This window comes from Schistocerca piceifrons, chromosome 1 (genome assembly GCF_021461385.2).
Source record: "Schistocerca piceifrons isolate TAMUIC-IGC-003096 chromosome 1, iqSchPice1.1, whole genome shotgun sequence".
NCBI classification, from domain to species: Eukaryota; Metazoa; Arthropoda; class Insecta; order Orthoptera; family Acrididae; genus Schistocerca; species Schistocerca piceifrons.
The window spans coordinates 889,772,573-889,791,557 of NC_060138.1; positions in this window are offsets into that span (position 1 = coordinate 889,772,573).

Genomic DNA, 18,985 nt, shown 5'->3' on the forward strand with positions numbered 1-18,985 from the left:
TCCGACATAACATTCTTCTGTGTCTGTGAACCTCAGCCGGCCGGTGTGGCCGAGCTGTTCTAGGCGCTTCAGTCCGGAACCGCGCGACCGCTACGGTCGCAGGTTCGAATCCCGCCTCGGGTGTGGATGTGTGTGATGTCCTTAGGTTAGTTAGGTTTAAGTAGTTCTAAGTTCTAAGTGACTGATGACCACAGATGTTGAGTCCCATAGTGCTCAGAGCCATTTGAGCCACTTGATTTTGTGAACCTAATTTTCCGTGTTCTGTGTTTTTGTTGGCATAACGTTCTATAAATTTGGCAGATGTAAACAAGGATATAATTCTTCAAAGACCCAACCAGAACAAAGACTACGAAAATTATCAGGTAATGGAAAGTGAAGCAGACGACCAAACCAAGTGGCGGTAGTGACAGGCTTAACTTCAGGAATATGACGAAGAAAATGGGGGCCTAATGGTTGTGAATACATTCAGCCACAGTATGATGAAGCGTTTGGATGGAAACGCCACGGTCACATCATGAAGACTGCGTCTGTCTTCCTCCATTAAAAGCCATGGACAAGAAACTACCACAACCATCCTGAACAGCAACATCTGTTTGCGAGGTTAAAGAATGAGCTTAGTTGTTTTACAAGAAACTGGAGTTCCTAGAGAATGCGTTCTAACCATCCAGTCATCATTCCACAGGCTAATATAATTTAACTTAGTTCTAAGCAGCTCTTGAGCAGCCACAATCGTTATACGCTTCAGTCTAAACCATTTTAATTTAAGATCAAAAGTAATACCATAGTTCGGAAGGAAAAAGTTCTGTTACAAAAAAAAAAAAAAAAAAAAAAAAAAAAAAAAAAAAAAAAAAGGTTCAAATGGCTCTGGGCATTATGGGACTTAACTGCTGAGGTCAGCAGTTCCCTAGAACGTAGAACTACTTAAACCTAACTAACCTAAGGACATCACACACATCCATACCCGAGGCAGGATTCGAACCTGCGACCGTAGCGGTCGTGCGGTTCCAGACTGAAGCGCCTAGAACCGCTCGGCCATTCCGGCCGGCGTTCTCTTACATCTTATTGAACTCCAGCTTTATGTTTTGTCCTGGCGGAATGACATCCAAATTCATAACATTATTTAATCCTAAGGCGCGAAAAATTTCGGTGTGGAAAACAACTGGAAATTCTGCATGTGCTACCGATATGGCTGGTTCCAAGTCTAACCCTTCTCTCCAGTTGGAGCATAATCACATTAAACTTAAATAATACGAAGTTGTGAAATACTTTGCAAGTGTACAGTTAACTCGTTACCTTGTACCCGTGAAATGTGTCACAAAAATGACATAGTGTTAAAGAACCTGGATAAGAAAACGATGTGTTGCTATGTATACAATTAGAATTAATGCAATCGTTCCACACTACAGCCTATTACCTAATGTTCTGAAACAGACCTTATTTTCTGTCCACAATTCTATTCCCCATTCATTTCAGATTAAATAATAACAGCTAAAATTAAAACGAAATGTTACTGTTACTTTTACCAGCACTGGCCACCTCCATTACCACTGCTATTATTATTATGGATAAACAGAAAAAACTGCCTACCGGTACCGTACTGAAATCACCCCTTCCACTTATTTAACAGGTGTGGTTCCTCCCAGTCAGTGGCATTCCGATCGATAGGCTTACATTGTAGGTTCCATGCACACTGTAGAGGACATTGTAAAGGAATTTGAATTCTTCGTCCACTGACATAGCATCTTTCTCGAAGAGGAGTGTTTGTAAAATGACTAAGGCATTCAGAATTATTTAGCGATTTAAAGTTATTTTTACTCTTTATGGACGTGGCCCCGAACGACTATTATTGTAAAAGAATACAACGCCTCAAAGTAGGTCGTTACAGAAGAATGCTGAAGACAGGTTGAATAATTAATATAGTGGCACTGCATGAAATTAGGAGAAAAGGAGTATTATGTTCAAATGTGTGTGAAATCTTATGGGACTTAACTGCTGAGGTCATCAGTCACTAAGCTTACACACTACTTAACCTAAATTATCCTAAGGACAAACACACACATCCATGCCTGAGGGAGGACTCGAACCTCCGCCGGGATCAGCCGCGCAGTCCATGACTGCAGCGCCCCAGACCGCTCTGCTAATCCTATGACACAGCTTGAAAAATGAGGGAGAGGGCGATAGGACGCATCCCGAGGCATCAACAAATAGTTAATATGATTGTGGAGGGAAATGTGGAGGGTAAAAATTGTAGGAGGAAGATTAAGGCTTGAATACAACAAGCAGATGCAGTTGGATGTAGGCTACTATAGTCCAGAGATGAAGAGACTTGAACAACGCCGGCCGGTGTGGCCAGCGGTTCTAGGCGCTTCAGTCTAGAACCGCGCGACCGCCACGGTCGCAGGTTCGAATCCTGCCTCGAGCATGGATGTGTGTGCTGTCCTTAGGTTGGTTAGGTTTAAGAAGTTCTAAATTCTAGGGGACTGATGACCCCAGGTGTTAAGTCCCATAGTGCTCAGAGCAATTTGAACCATTTTGAACTTGAACAGCGAGAAGGGCCGCATCAAATGATTCTTCGGACTGAAGCTGACAGCAACTAGTGTCTTGTGACAGGATAAGCACCCTCGGGGCGCAGTGTGCGACGTGGCGCGCCATCTGCTGGGCGGTTGTGTGGAACGTGCCGGGCGCGGCGGGTCGTGTGCCACTTGCATTTCGTGTTTACACTCTAACGCGTCTTTTGTGGACCAAGGACAGCGGGTACTCCATTCACCTCCAGGCGCTGCTCGTTAGCGCTGCCGCTCTTAAAAAAGATTAGCGCGTGTGTGGAAAATGGCCCAGAGATTCTTCGCTCCTTTTTTCTTGTCTCTATCTTACGATCTGGTGGACAGTTTCTTGTGACGACGTATATAATATCCTCGTGCATCAGTATCTACAAAAATTTCTCAACTATGGCATACACAAGGAAATGGAAACACGTTTCATCACCTTAAACAGGCATTCTGATTGCGACCCACCTCCGTAGTTGAGCGATGAGCTTCTCTGACTACCATAAAAAGGACCCAGGTTCGATTCCCAGTACGGCAAAAGATTTGCCCTTGTTGGGACGGCTGGAGAACAAGCGAGCAGCTGTTTGAAGGAGAAGTAGTGTCTTCAGGATGGGAGAAGTCGACATTAACGACGGGCAGAGTGATGCGCTAAATGCAGACTCCACGATACTTGCGGGCTATAGCAGCGAAGATAACACAGAACAGTCCATTAGACGAGATTTCCGCTGTCGTTATTTTACAGGATAGAGTACAAAGGTTCTCGAAATTTGGATTTTGCACTAGAATGGTTTTGAGTATAATGAAATACCACACGGTCTGTAGGGCTATGTCTTTCTTGAATCAACACAGAAAGTGGTTGTGAGCTAAGTGGTTTGGTCAGTACTTGGTGAACAGATTTCCTTTGTCATGTTTCCGTTAGTTTCAGGTTTTGCAGTGACTGGCTTGAAAGAGCAGCGTGTCTGCAAGAAGTTTTGTTTTAAATTTGGGGAAACCACTGTAAAACTCACATGATAAAGCAAGCTTTCGGAGATAATGCTGTAGTTCTGGCGCAGACTTATGACTGGTATCAGCACTTCACAATCGTGCCTTCCAGTGAGCCCGCACCTGGCATCACAACAGAAAATATTCAGAAAGATTCTGCGAAAATGCCCCAGAGTAAAAACAGTCTTGGTTGCGAAGTTATTTAGTGCTATTCACCCTTTTGCGGTATCATCAGATTGTCTAAAAGTAGCTGGATATGAAACGCGACAGTATATAATTTCGCAGCCAAGACTGTTTTTATTCTGGAATAATTCGAAACTGGTTGCTATAGCACTCTGCCGCCGTGGAATGGAATAATTTTTGTTCTGAAAGATCGTAGACAGACCATCCAAGGTAACACTCTGGGAACAGGTTCTGGTACAAATGGACGAAATCTGTCAGAAGAACTTGTAAGTAGGCTGTTTAGGTTTTTTTATTGGTAGCGCCACGTAGCGCTCTGTATGAAAATCACTGGCTGTGCTGTGTGCAGTCTGTGGCTGGTTTGCATTGTTGTTTGCTATTGTAGTGTTGGGCAGCTGGATGTGAACAGCGAGTAGCGCTGGGCAGTTGAAGGTGAGCCGCCAGCAGTGGTGGATGTGGGGAGAGAGATGGCAGAATTTTGAGAGCGGACGATCTGGTCGTGTGTCCATCAGAGGGAGTAAATTTGTAGGACTGGATGTCATGAACTGATATATATATATATATATATATATTATGACTTTTTAACACTATTAAGGTAAATACATTGTTTGTTCTCTATCAAAATCTTTCATTTGCTGACTATGCCTATCAGTAGTTATTGCCCTCAGTAGTTTGAATCTTTTATTTAGCTGGCAGTAGTGGCGCTTGCTGTATTGCAGTAGTTCGAGTAACGAAGATTTTTGTGAGGTAAGTGATTGATGAAAGGTATAGATTATTGTTAGTCAGGGCCATTCTTTTTTAGGGATTTTTCAAAGTCAGATTGCGTTGCGCTAAAAATATTGTGTGTCAGTTTAGTGTTGATCAGAATAGGTAAAGGGCGAAATGTCTGAGTACGTTCAGTTCTGCTCAGGTGTTTGAAAATCAAATAATGTAAGAGGTTTATCAGCACACTAATTCATTAATTTTTCTAAGGGGACGTTTCAAACTGAACACGAAGAAGATTGTGGCGAATTCTTTGCCGCGACTGCTTCAAGTCGATTAGAAGCAAGATGGCGTGGAAGCATGCAGGGAACTTAAGAATTTGCTTTGAGGCGGTTCAAGCTTCCTTTCAAAGTTGTTGCTCCTGACGAAAGTTATATTTGCGGCTAAGAGCCTGAAAATTTTATATTGACGCAATTGTTCATAAAGAATACGTCCCTCCTGATCATACGGTCAATAAGTAGTTATATAGCTGCGTTCTAAGATGGTTAACGGAGGACGAGAAAGAAAACATCCACGGTAGTGGAGGACGAACGACAGCCTATTTCACCGTAACAATGCACGACCGCACACGGCCTACACTATTCAAGAACTTTTGAGTAAAATTAAGATGACAGTTTTTAACTGCCCCTGTTAGTTTTTACACTTCTTTATTCTGAACTTTCAGTGCTGTTATACGTCTATATAATTTAGTGGTTTCATCTTATTTATAATGTCCCCTAATAAAATTATTAGAATGAATTTTCATTAACTATAAAATGACAGTCTATCTCTACAGTATCACAGTATCTAACAAGCTACCCAAAGACACAGTTGTACTGCGTCTAAACCGTGACCTATTCACAATTCATAAATCAGTGGTAAAGCAATCGAATCCGATAGCTAATAAGTTCGGTGGCCTTTGACACAATCCGGTTATTACGCAAAAGAGCAGATGGCAGCTCACCATTAATTTCCGTTGTATGCTGGTAATAACTGCCACATGACACCGCAGCAGGAACACCTCAGCGAAGTACTTTTGTGGCAGAGTAGAATCACGACATTGAATCTGCCATGACAGCAACGGAAATGCCAAGAAGGGAAGCGACGACTTTACGTGTGGCTAATCCGCGTCCGACCATCCTGATTTAGGTTTTCCGTGAGTTCCCTAAATCGCTTCAGGCAAATGTCGGGATGCGCGACTGCTACGGTCGCAGGTTCGAATCCTGCCTCGGGCATGGATGTGTGTGATGTCCTTAGGTTAGTTAGGTTTAAGTAGTTCTAAGTTCTACGGGACTGATGACCACAGATGTTAACTCCCATAGTGCTCAGAGCCATTTTGAACCAAATGTCGGGATGGTTCCTTTGATAAGGCACGGCCGATTTCGTTCCCTATCCTTCCCTAACCCGATGAGACCGATGACCTCGCTGTCTGGTCCCCTCCCCCGAATCAACCAACCAACGTGTGGTTACCCGTAATATACCTGCTGTATAACAAAGAAAACTCAAGTCAAAGCACTGCCGCTAGCTTACTCAAATACATCGATACGAACGTACCGATCTCTCCCCCTTAAATCATAAACTGGGTTTGGCAACCCAGTTTCTTTAATTAATTACGTACCTGCTTCTGCTTCGGTACTACTTAATTTCAGCTTACTCAAATGAGCCCCAATTGTCTTACGAGTTTTTAAATCTTGGAGCAAGAATCTGACGAAAGACAAACTCTTAATGACATTACAAGGCCCAAGAAATCCGGGCAGTATTTTCTCCATGATCCTCTGTGCACCTTTACTTTGACCCAAGAAATTCTCCACATAAACAAAATACCCGCTACCGTGCATCACGCATCTCCGTCGACTATACCCACAAGCATTACTCTGATGTGCAAGTGATTTTATTTTTGGCTGCTTACCACTTACCCTGACATCCTCAGGGTCAATGCAATCAGGTAACTGCTCTTTCAACGAGCACAAATTACTCAAAGGCGAATGTAGAGAGAATGTGAAAATTAATTTGGTAGACATCATCTTATGTGCTTCATGGCAGGCAGTATTAAACAGAAGACTAAAGAGGTTCAAGGAACTGTCCCAACGTTTCTGCGAACGAGAATGATGAATTATTAAGGCAAATTTCAGATCCCTGTTAACACTTTCCGCAAAAAAACGACTGAGGGTAATACAGGATAGTTGTCACACGATATATTCCATTATTAAAACTTTTTGTTGAAATCATGTGAGGTAAATGTGAGAGAACTGTCGCTTACTAAGACCGTAGGGGATAACTAGCAAATATAACAATTATGTACTGCATATTGACGGCGATCGTCATGCCTGTATCAGGCACCAACCATACGACCTTTGTAAACACTTGAACTACCACTAAAACATTCTTATTGCCAGCTTTGGTAAATGGGAGGTACCACAAATAATCACAGAGTTTATACACAGTCAGATATTCCCTGCGGGACCGCGAAAATCCCCTTTTGGATTTAGTATTAGACTTAGCAGTCTCACATTACTGACATTAACTAGCAAAATTCTTAATATCTGAGTCCATACTTTTCAAGTTAGGTGTTCTTTAATTTTCATCCTGATATTATAAAGTCCCGGTGGCCTCTACAGAAAGAACGATGAAAATAACTAAAGACAGCTGGGACTAAATAGAATCTGCGTTTTGTATCTTATCGTGTTCAGTAACGTATTGCCCCTTTATCCAAGAAATAGCTATCCATCAAGTCACCTGCCTCCAGCGTTCGCCAAATTTCGACCAGCTTACTATTTTGCTGTTGTCTCTCCCTAAGATCAACAAACAAAGAAGAACCGTCGCATTTTTCACGAAAGGTGATGTCTCTACTTCATCGTCAGATTCCAGCAAGTTTTCCTAAAAACTGCGACTGGGCGTATCTGTGACTTGGTTTGCGCCCTCTTATAAGTACTAATTCGACTGGAAGGCTGATATTTGGACCATCCATTACGCAATTCTTCCAGACTTACGGGGCCAGCAAGAACCCAACTCAGCGCCTGTTATCATTTTTAACCCAATATCTTATATTCCAGGTAAAACAAACTTTTCTAGGCAAAACGGAAGGCCAAAGCTTCTTGCTAGTAAACAGAATAATTTATTTCAGCAGCTGACAAGGCTCCGACGCGTAAACCAAATGCGTCTGCTCTCCATCATGTTCTTGTAACAAAATGGTAGCAACACCAGAATTAGATGCGTCTGTCTGGATAATAAATGGTAAATTGAAATCTGGGATACCAAGTACTGGAGCACTGCTCAACGCATATATCAGCGAATCAAAGGCTGGCTTTTGAAAATCTTCCCATCAGAGTTTCTCATTTTTGCAACATAGTTGACTGAATGGGGCCGCCAGTTACGCAAAACTGGGGATAAATTTTCTAAAAGTATTCACTCTACCTATAAATCGAGCAACTACTTTCTTGCCCCTGGGCGATGGGAACATGTAAAAAGCTTGGTTACTTGCATGGTCTATATTAATTCCACCGGCTGACACTATAAGCCCTCAAAACGGTATTTTACTATGGGCCAAATTCACTTCTGATGCAGAAAATTTTGTATTGTTGGCATTCACAAATGTAGACTTGCTTAATGGTCAAGCCCACATCCCACAGGTGGACCAACACTTGTCTAAATGATCAGAAAAAGTTGGACTATAAACGATCATGACGTATAGTAATTGTAGATGCACTTAAACCTTAGCTCCCCAACACAGAATCTAGCAGGTGTGACAAAACCACCACCCCTGTGAGGAGACCGAATGGAACTCTGTTACATTCGACAAGGTCGTAGTCAGTGCAGAACGCTGTTATAGGCTTGGAATCTTTGGTGAAGTGTATTTGGCAATAAGCTTGGGTAAGTCTAGCGCTGTAAGAACGTGCATTCCTGCAAATCACATGAAACAGTTATATGGATCAGGAAGCAGGACAGATTCCAACTGCATTTTCTGATTTAAGGATCAGTAAACGACGACTGGTATACACCCTCCATTTCTCATTTCTGGCACCAAAAACATGGGAGTATGTAAGTCTGGTGGCGAAAGCAGGTATGCAGTCTGCTGGATCGGAATCTAATAAGTTAGTCTGATACTGAATCTTGTTGGTAGCACGTAATCTGTCTGTTACAACCTCAGGAAAGTTACCCAGTAACAGCAATAACTGTACGGCGTCAGGTTTGGCCAAATGATTCATGCTGAATGTACTCTCACTAACGTGAACATCAGCAAACCCGACGTGGCTACAGAATCTGTATCTCTTTTCAGCCGAAAACTTACAACAAACCTTTCTCCGCATAATCCAACACATAGTGAGTAACATAAAAAAATCGAGCCCAACCATAACTCGGTATTAAGCCTTTCAGCGACAGTAAATTTAAAACGCCATATAAAATCTCGAAGACCCAATTTAAAATGGACCTGCTCCTACAAAACTTAATGGACCACCCACGAACAGCCTGAAAACTAGGAAATTTCCCTACCCAGTGATTAATTACAATACCAGCAGTACTACCGGAATCGAGCAAGGCACAAACTGGTTCTGAACAGAGGGCAGCGCAGACAAAAGGAAGACACACTTTATGATGGGCATATACCTTATGACAGCGATTTGGCGGCCATCAGCTCCTCCTACACAGGTCTCGCCGCTCGTCACAATCCTTAACAAAATGATCCTGGTTACTACAGCGCAAACATGTTCCCCGCAGCAAACTACGAATTCTATCGGGGCCAGTGGAAATGGTTGCAGTACCTAGTGTTTCCTCGTGTCTCTGCACCCTTCCCCCCCCCCCCTCCCCCCGCCGCCGCTCAACCAATAATCCGTCTTTTCGTCACTGAAATGTGCATCTTCAATGCTGACAACCTATTTACCTAAATCGGAAAATGTGTGCCTTTTAGCCATAAGCAACACCCTCTACCAGTCTTCTGGTCACATGAGAACATTAAAGACAGCCTCATTTTTCGGAAAGTCCAAGCAAAGTGCCATCACTGCCACACGTACACCTTTCATATAATCACCCAAGGATTTATTCACCGCCAACACTCTGGTCAGTGAGTTCCTTTCGTCTATGAGTCCCCAGATTTTCTAATACAATTTGTTTCATTAATCCTGCAAAATTTCTGAATTAGCCTACTCAATCGGCTGGCCGATAATAGATGAATCATTTGAACACAATCCCATGCGGAATCTGCAGAACTTCGATCGGTCTTTAGAAGTCAGTGGATTCCGTTGTATACTACATTCATTCCACAGAACTACATTATGATTTGGCCCCCCGATCGTACTAAAATTCTGTTCACGACCAGCATTAATTGCTTCGTCCTCTGCCTGCCAATTGAAAAACGAAATTCGTTGTTGCAATAACAGAAATTTTTGTTGCAGTGCTTGAGTGATTGGCAAAAACTTGGGATCCACACAGATCAGATGCACATCAAGAGCCCTATAAATGACATGACCCAATAATGCTTGCAACCATAAAATCTGTATGCGGGACAGAGAGGTACCAACTAACAGTGTAATATTCTGTTGTACATCAGAGAACAACGACCTACAAGCGGAGCAGGTGGCACTTATCTCGCCAACGATCCCAATGGTTATGTTTACTGGATGACTTAATGCTGTCTGCAATTGCTGACATAGCTCACTGACGCTGCCCCCCTCCGATTTATCATGAATTTTTAACTCATACTGTAGACAACCTGTCCTTAAATGGATCAGCCATAGAATACTTCTTTCTACCATGACCATATATTCTATAAAACAAGCAAAACTATAGTTACATAAAACGCCATTTCCTCATTACCGGCGTGTGCAACTATCCATCCGCCCAATAACCACGCAACGTGCTACAATCGATATGCTTTAAGGTTGTGGGGATCTGAGAGTGGTAAGCTACTCGTAGTAAGCTGACTTTTGGCAGAAAAAATTCACAACTGTATGGAACACAAACAATTTACATAAGACACAGACTCGTAACCTAAGCACATTTGATTATTCAGTTAGCAGTTGTAAGTGTTTATTAAGCTGTTTGTAGTACATCAAATATTGTTACTGAGAAAAGACTCCAATGAAAAGATATGATAGTGTAACATCCAAACAAATATTTAAAAGGGCCGCTAATTAAAGTATCAGCTGAACATCAAAATTTCCCCAAAATCCCAATGATTAAAGTGTATAATTTAACATCAATTTTTTTAAAAGGTATCAGAAACTGGATCAGAAGTCGCTATTATCAAAGTATTTTATACACTCCAGTAATCACAATAAACATTTAATACATACAGAACTGCAGTCACACAACCCAAATCACAACTCTTAATTTGTAACAAAACTGCCAGACGGACACCGACAACGAATATCAATGTTTCGTCCTAAAAACTTTTTATCAAAAGCTGGTCGTCACATCAGACTTAGAGGTGCATTAGGACAATTAAGTTTTAGAGCTCTTAAACGGAAATAAATAATGTTGCCACATGAACAACAGCGTCTTAACACAGTTACATATTATCCAACAGAAGGAATCACTCGCGACATAAATGAATGTCACAAATGAGTAATCGATTACTAGATGGCCCTTTTGGTCGAATCGCAGACGTTTAAACGAGTACCAGCTCAGCTCAGGTGGCTAAACGCCAAGCAGCTTGTGACAAAGTTCTGCGCAGGTTGTGTGATAGTTACAGACGGACTCAAATCAGCCAAAGAACATCCGTATTACCGCTGCTCCACCCATTGGAATTTAGAACAAAAGGATAATAAGTGATGGGGGCATCCTAACTTCCACGATGAATAGTAAATTCACTGGCCTTCGACAAAACCCAGTTATTATGCAAAAGGGTGGACAGAAGCTCACCATTAAGTTCTCTTGTATGATGATAAGTGCCACATGGTTTCGAAGCTAGAACGGTGAAGTACTTTTGTGACGGTGTAGAATCCAGTTTCACCACATTGAACGTTCCATGAAAGCAGTGGAAATGCCGCAAAAGAAGTGACAACTTGTCCAAAATATATCGACACGTTAGTATCAGTGGGCTTTTGGCGCTTATCAATACGCAGCGCATCTGAACCTCACAGGGAGTCCCCTAATTTGTAGCATCTCGATACGTCCAAACATTTGAAAACAGACTTCTTAATCAAGGTGAGATTACACACTCTTTCTAATAATTACTGTTTCTTTGATGCAATCACTAGAAATTTCTACAAATATATTGTACCTAGGAGAACAATCGTATAGAATAGATAACGGCGTTAGGCAAATAAAAAGTAATTCGACAAAGGAAATAACAAGCTGTTTTATATAGTTATAAGTCGACAGTGTTTAAGTTACAAGTTGTCCTCCAACCGTATAACTCTCTAGAACTCCGTGCGACTTCTAACTCTTTCTCAAGGTGGAAGTTCAGTTGAAGGAGTGAAGATTTTTTGTAATACAGGTAATTCAAATGGAATTACAGACGGTACTAAATGCCCTACGAAGGACGGACTTCCATAATCATTTCAAAAGGGGAAGAAATGCTGGGATCGGTATATTCTCCCGGAAGATGAAAATGGTGCAGAATAAGGTCTAGGTAAAAGTAAACACGCTCACGGACTAGCCTTAGATCTGTTCCAGCTGGAAGAAAGCTTCCTACAAGGCGGTACGAAGAGCGGTCTATGACCGTGGGACATGTGACCAGCATGTCGCCAGTTCCTCCAGCCGCTATTTGCAGTAGATAATCTTGATGACGCCGCTATTTCTTTATTCTGGCAGCTCCTCGTTTGACCTAGCGAGGCTGACTGGAGCCCTTTTGAGACCTGCATACCTCAGAAAAGTCTGAAGAGGCACCGGAATTCGAACCCGTATCCTTCCGCGCCGAAGGCAGCGATGCCAACCATTCGGCAACGAAGGCGGTCGGGATCTACGTAAGATGTTATAATTTTAATTAACGTATTTCAGGTGTATTTGGATACCATCTCCTACTTACCATATGGTATGAATGCTGCGCGGTTTATTGTTTTTGTCTGGCTTTTTCCACGTGGAAGTCTTATTGCCATTTGCCGCAGATATGAAGTTATACATTTCTGCTCTTTGCGAGTCTTAAAACCCCACGCACTACTGCGAGAGCCGTCTGCTGCAAAAGAATGGCAGAAGATCTGACTGCGACGGCGCACAGCTTGTGCAGCTGCCAGCACTTATTTATTTCTTTATTCATTTAACACGAGCTGATTAGAGTCATCAAGCCCTCTCTTACACATCCATTACATTTTTACATTATAGTTACCCAACAAATAACAATTTTAACGTGACAAAGAGAATTAAAATTATTAGAGTGTCTATAGATACAATGTGAGTAAGTAATATTATGAATTAATGAAGTTAATATTGGTAATAATAATAATAATAATAATAATAATAATAATAAACTTAGGAACCAACAGAACTGGATACAGATCACAAGTATACACAACATTCATTACCAGATACCCAGAATTAAAATTTTTAACAGAACAACGACTAGCTGATCAGATCCGTGCAATAATAAAAAATAACAGGATACCCCAGTCAGAATTAGAAAACATCAAACATAAAGTACAACAAATACCGGAACAAAATAATGTGCAATCAGAAGAAGAAGAAAATACAGTAATGGACTCAAACATCCCAGAGCAAACAAACAAAGAACAACACGCATCAATTAAACAATCAGAGGAAAATGAAATCTTAAGACAGCCACCAGAACAAGCACAAATAGAACACGAAGTGACACACATGTTAGATATAGAAGAAAAATTTCAGCTGCCATATATAGAATACAGACACAAATACAGACATTAGACCATTCTTGCATAGACCACCAAATAACCCACAAGTCGAAACAACAATAACAACTGTCAACACAACCATACTCAACAAAATAAATGGAAATACAGCTATGGAAGAGTTACAACTACTGGTTTATATAGGAGCACTCACTACACTAAATATACACACTAGGCAGATATCAGAACCAACCAACACACAGAAGAAACCCACAAAACCAGCATGGCAACACACGCTACAGATCAGAATAGAAAAACTGAGAAAAGACATCAGACAGCTAACACAATTGATAAGAAATGAAATATCAGACAAAAAACGAAAAAGGTTAGGTAAAATCTCGCAACAAGAAATGATAGAGCAATTAGATGAAAAGAAGCAGAAATTAAAAGCATTGGCCAAACGACTTAGACGATACAAAAAAAAGTGAAAATAGAAGGAAACAAAACCAAACATTCAACACAAACCAAAAGAAATTTTACCAGACAATTGATAACGCACATTAAAATAGACAATCCAGCAAACATAACAGACATGGAACACTTCTGGAGCAACATATGGTCAAACCCAGTGCAACATAACAGGCATGCACGGTGGATACAAGGAGAACTAGACACATACAAGATGATACCACAAATGCCTGAAGCGATAATTTTGCAACATGAAGCCACCCAAGCAATTAATTCTACTCACAATTGGAATGCCCCTGGAAAAGATAAAATAGCAAATTTCTGGCTAAAGAAGTGCACCTCAACACATTCACATCTAACTAAATTATTTAACAGCTACATTGCAGACCTATACACATTCCCTGATACACTTACACATGGAATAACTTATCTGAAACCTAAAGATCAAGCAGACACAGCAAACCCAGCTAAATATGGCCCCATAACATGCCTACCAACAATATACAAAATATTAACTTCAGTCATTACACATAAATTAAAGACACATACAACACAGAACAAAATTATAAATGAAGAACAAAAAGCCTGTTGCAAAGGAGCACGAGGATGTAAAGAGCAACTGATAATAGATGCAGAGGTGACTTATCAAGCTAAAACTAAACAAACGTCGCTACACTACGCATACATTGATTACCAAAAAGCTTTTGATAGTGTACTCCACTCATTGTTACTACAAATATTGGAAATATATAAAGTAGATCCTAAATTGATACAGTTCCTAAACATAGTAATGAAAAATTGGAAAACCACACTTAATATCCAAACAAATTCAAATAATATCACATCACAGCCAATACAGATTAAGCGTGGAATATACCAAGGAGGCTCATTAAGTCCTTTCTGGTTCTGCCTTGCTCTGAACCCACTATCCAACATGCTAAATAATACAAATTATGGATATAATATTACTGGCACATACCAATACAAAATCACACATTTGCTATACATGGATGATCTAAAACTACTGTCAGCAACAAATCAACAACTCAACCAATTACTAAAGATAACAGAAGTATTCAGCAATGATATAAATATGACTTTTGGAACAGACAAAAGTAAGAAAAATAGCATAGTCAAGGGAACACACACTAAACAAGAAAATTACATATTGGATAACCACATTGACTGCATAGAAGCGATGGAAAAACAGATGCCTATAAATATCTAGGATACAGACAAAAAATAGGAATAGATAATACAAATATTAAAGAAGAACTAAAAGAAAAATATAGACAAAGACTAACAAAAATACTGAAAACAGAATTGACAGCAAGAAACAAGACAAAAGCTATAAATACTTATGCTATACCAATATTGACCTACTCATTTGGAGTAGTGAAATGGAGTAACACAGACCTAGAAGCACTCAATACACTTACACGATCACAATGCCACAAATATAGAATACATCACATACATTCAGCAACGGAAAGATTCACATTAAGTAGAAAGGAAGGAGGAAGTGGATTTATTGACATAAAAAACCTACATTATGGACAGGTAGACAATTTAAGAAAATTCTTTATAGAACTTGCAGAAACTAGCAAAATACACAAAGCAATCACTCATATAAATACATCAGCTACACCACTGCAATTTCATAACCGCCTCTAGAACCCTTTAGATCACATAACATCAACAGATACGAAGAAAGTAAATTGGAAAAAGAAAACACTACGTGGCAAGCACCCGTATCATCTAACACAGCCACACATCAATCAAGACGCATCCAACACATGGCTAAGAAAAGGCAATATATACAGTGAGACAGAAGGATTCATGATTGCAATACAGGATCAAACAATAAACACCAGATATTACAGCAAGCATATTATTAACAACAGATAAATGCAGATTTTGCAAGCAACAAATAGAAACAGTAGATCACATCACAAGCGGATGTACAATACTAGCAAATACATAATACCCCAGAAGACATGACAATGTAGCAAAAATAATACATCAACAACTTGCCATACAACATAAACTAATAAAACAACACATTCCCACATACAAGTATGCACCACAAAATGTGCTGGAGAACGATGAATACAAATTATACTGGAACAGAACCATTATAACAGATAAAACAACACCACATAACAATCCTGACATCATACTCACCAATAAAAAGAAGAAATGAACAGAACTATTCGAAATATCCATACCCAATACAACAAATATACAGAAGAAAACAGGAGAAAAAATTGAAAAATACCTCCAACTGGCTGAGGAAGTCAAGGACATGTGGCATCAGGATAAAGTTGACATTATACCAATTATACTATCAACAACAGGTGTCATACCACACAATATCCACCAGTACATCAACGCAATACAGCTACACCCAAACGTATAGATACAACTACAGAAATCTGTAATTATTGAAACATGTTCAATTACCCGAAAGTTCCTAAATGCAATGTAACATATACCATACAGTTAAAAGGAAGTCAAGCTTGATCAAGGTCCGCGTCACTTTCCATTTTTAACCAGACATAACATCTGAGAAAGAAAAGAAACAATAATAATAACAGAGACAATAATAGTAATCATGATAGTCGCATATTTAAAAAGATTTTTGCACCAGCTAAGAATACTGAGGAAATGGGGATGATCTGGCTATAAAGAAGTATATAGAGGGGCAATTAGTGCATACAAGGATAATGGCAGTCAGTATTGTTGCTTCCACATATATGTCATTAACTGTCTTCTGGAGCTGGAGATGTTAGTTAGTTCTCTGATATAATGCGAGAGGTTATTCCACAGTCGGGTTCCTGCTACTGACAAGGACTTCGAGAAAGTGGCTGAACGATGGAACGGGACGGAATTGATTTTGCTCTGATGGGAACGGGTGTTTCTGTCATGTTGTTCAGGCAAGAGCGATAAGGTCGAGGAAAGATATGAGGGACAGTGCACGTTGATATGACAGCGAAAAAGACAGGACTGCCACAGTGAAATACCTTTAGAATAGAGATGTGTTGCTACGGACAGTGACGTTATCCAAAACAGAGTTCTCTTTCTAGGAGAAGGAATCAGCTACAGATCGAGTTACGGGAACCATCGCGTTCTCCTCTAAGCACAAGTGCACTGGTGTGCAAAACGCAGCTCAATAAACACATTGGTGTGCAAAACTTAAGGATGAAAGTAACTTTCGCATGATGTGTCACTGTCAAGATACACAGCTCGATGAAACTTGAGCCATATACAGAAAGAACTGCTGCAGTGTATTACAGAAAGTAACTGAAAGAAACATAGAACGAGACGAAGAGAAATTACACTTTTATTCGAAGACAATAGTTACACTGAAGTCACCACGATCCATGATGGGTCCCTGGACATCGGAAAGCGCGGGTCATGCTTCTTAATGAGGTGCGTGATCACCATGGACAGCAGTGTCTGGGCGCGCGGAGTGGCCACGTGGTCTAGGGCGCCATGCACCGACTGTGCGCCACCTCCTGCCGGAGGTTCGAGTCCTCCCTCGGGCATGGGTGTGTGTGTTGTTCTTAGCATAGGTTAGTTTAACTTAGTTTAAGTAGTGTGTAAGTCTAGGGGCCGATGACCTCAGCAGTTTGGTCCCTAAGGAATTCACACACGTTTGAACATTTTTAGTAATGCATGGTGTGCAATGTGCTCGCATGCTGGCGACAAGGTTCGTAACACGCAGATATCCTACCACACTTCGAATGACTCGTTGAATCACCAGATCTTCATTCCGTAGAAAATGTATGCGACTGCTAGGGGTAACGGGTAACACGTAGCGTTGGTAGCTCTGTCGCTTGTAATCATCGAGTGGTTTCAGATGGATGTGGTGACCCTGATTAAACCTGTGGACTCTCCGCCTAGTCTAATAGAGACAATTACCACGTCTAGAGCCGGGTTGCGCCCATTAGTGTGATGCAGCTTAATAATTTTCAGATGTCTTGACCACACTCCTTATTATTTCCAAGCGTTTCGATCTATCGTCCTTTACAAAGGCTATAAAATACAATACAAAACTGGTCTTAAAAGACATGAAAGAATGTTACATTTCACCACTGATTAAAGACATAACATAGTGAGCAGAATATAGTTTTTTAGCTTACCAATGTTACATTAATCATAGAAAATTGTTCACTAGATACATTGTAACTCATCAACATTCTTAATCAAGAGACAAGTGCAAACTGCTACTAAAGAACAAATTAGAAACCAAGTGGACTAAACTACTATGCGACGCTAGATAAGTGGTTCACGATGCGTTTGTTTGAACAAAACTACATTTTTCTTCATTAAATTGTGTAAAACAATTTCATCAGTAAAAAATAGAATCCGCTTTACAATGTTTTACAAAAGGTATTTTGCGTAACAGCTTTTTTGAACGGTCGAAAATAATACAGCCGAAGGGTGAAATTGAATTGTAACGATAGTTAAGAGTATTCGTCTCCGCTTTTTTACGCAAATACAGTCTTTGTTCAGCCATGTGTCTCTTCAATTAATAAAGACCGTCGCTGGAATACGCATTTTTATTCACATCTTTACTAGAATAGTGTCAAGTAGAGCTCATGAGATCGGCTACTGTTGTAATCTTTTTGTTGGTTTTGCAGTTGTGTAGGAACATGTACATCATAATCCTCAAGCCACCTAACGGTGTGTGAGGAGGGTATTGTTTGTACCACTATCTGATCCCTCCAACCCTCTTCCACTCGCGAATAGTGCTTGGGAAGAATGACTGTTGGTAAGCCGTTGTATTGGCTCTAATTTCTCGAATTTTCTCCTCTTGGTCAATACGCGAGATGTATGTGGGGGGAAGTAATATGTTGTCTGACTCCTCCGAAATTTCAATAGTGAATCTCTCCGTGATGCACAACGGCTGTCTTGTAATTTCTGACAGTGGAATTTGTTTAGCATCTCCGTAATGCTCTCTCGCCAGCTAAACGATCCAGTGACGAAACGCGCCGTTCATCGTTGGATCTTCTCTATCTCCTTTATCAGTGCTACCTGATAGGGATCCTAGACAAATACAATACCCAAGAATAGGGCGAACAAGAGCCTTATAAGTCACTTCTTTCGTGGATGAGTTACATTTCCTTAAGACTTTTCCAATGAATCTGAATCTGGTAACTGATTTTCTCACTATCTGTTTTATGTAGTCATTGTGCCATAAATTTATCGTCTCCACAATCTGATTCAGTGCCCACTCATAAGTTACCCGATCTACCCATCCAATCTTCAGCATTCTTCTGTAGCAGGACATTTCAATAGCTTCTGTTTCCTTCTCGTCTGAACTGA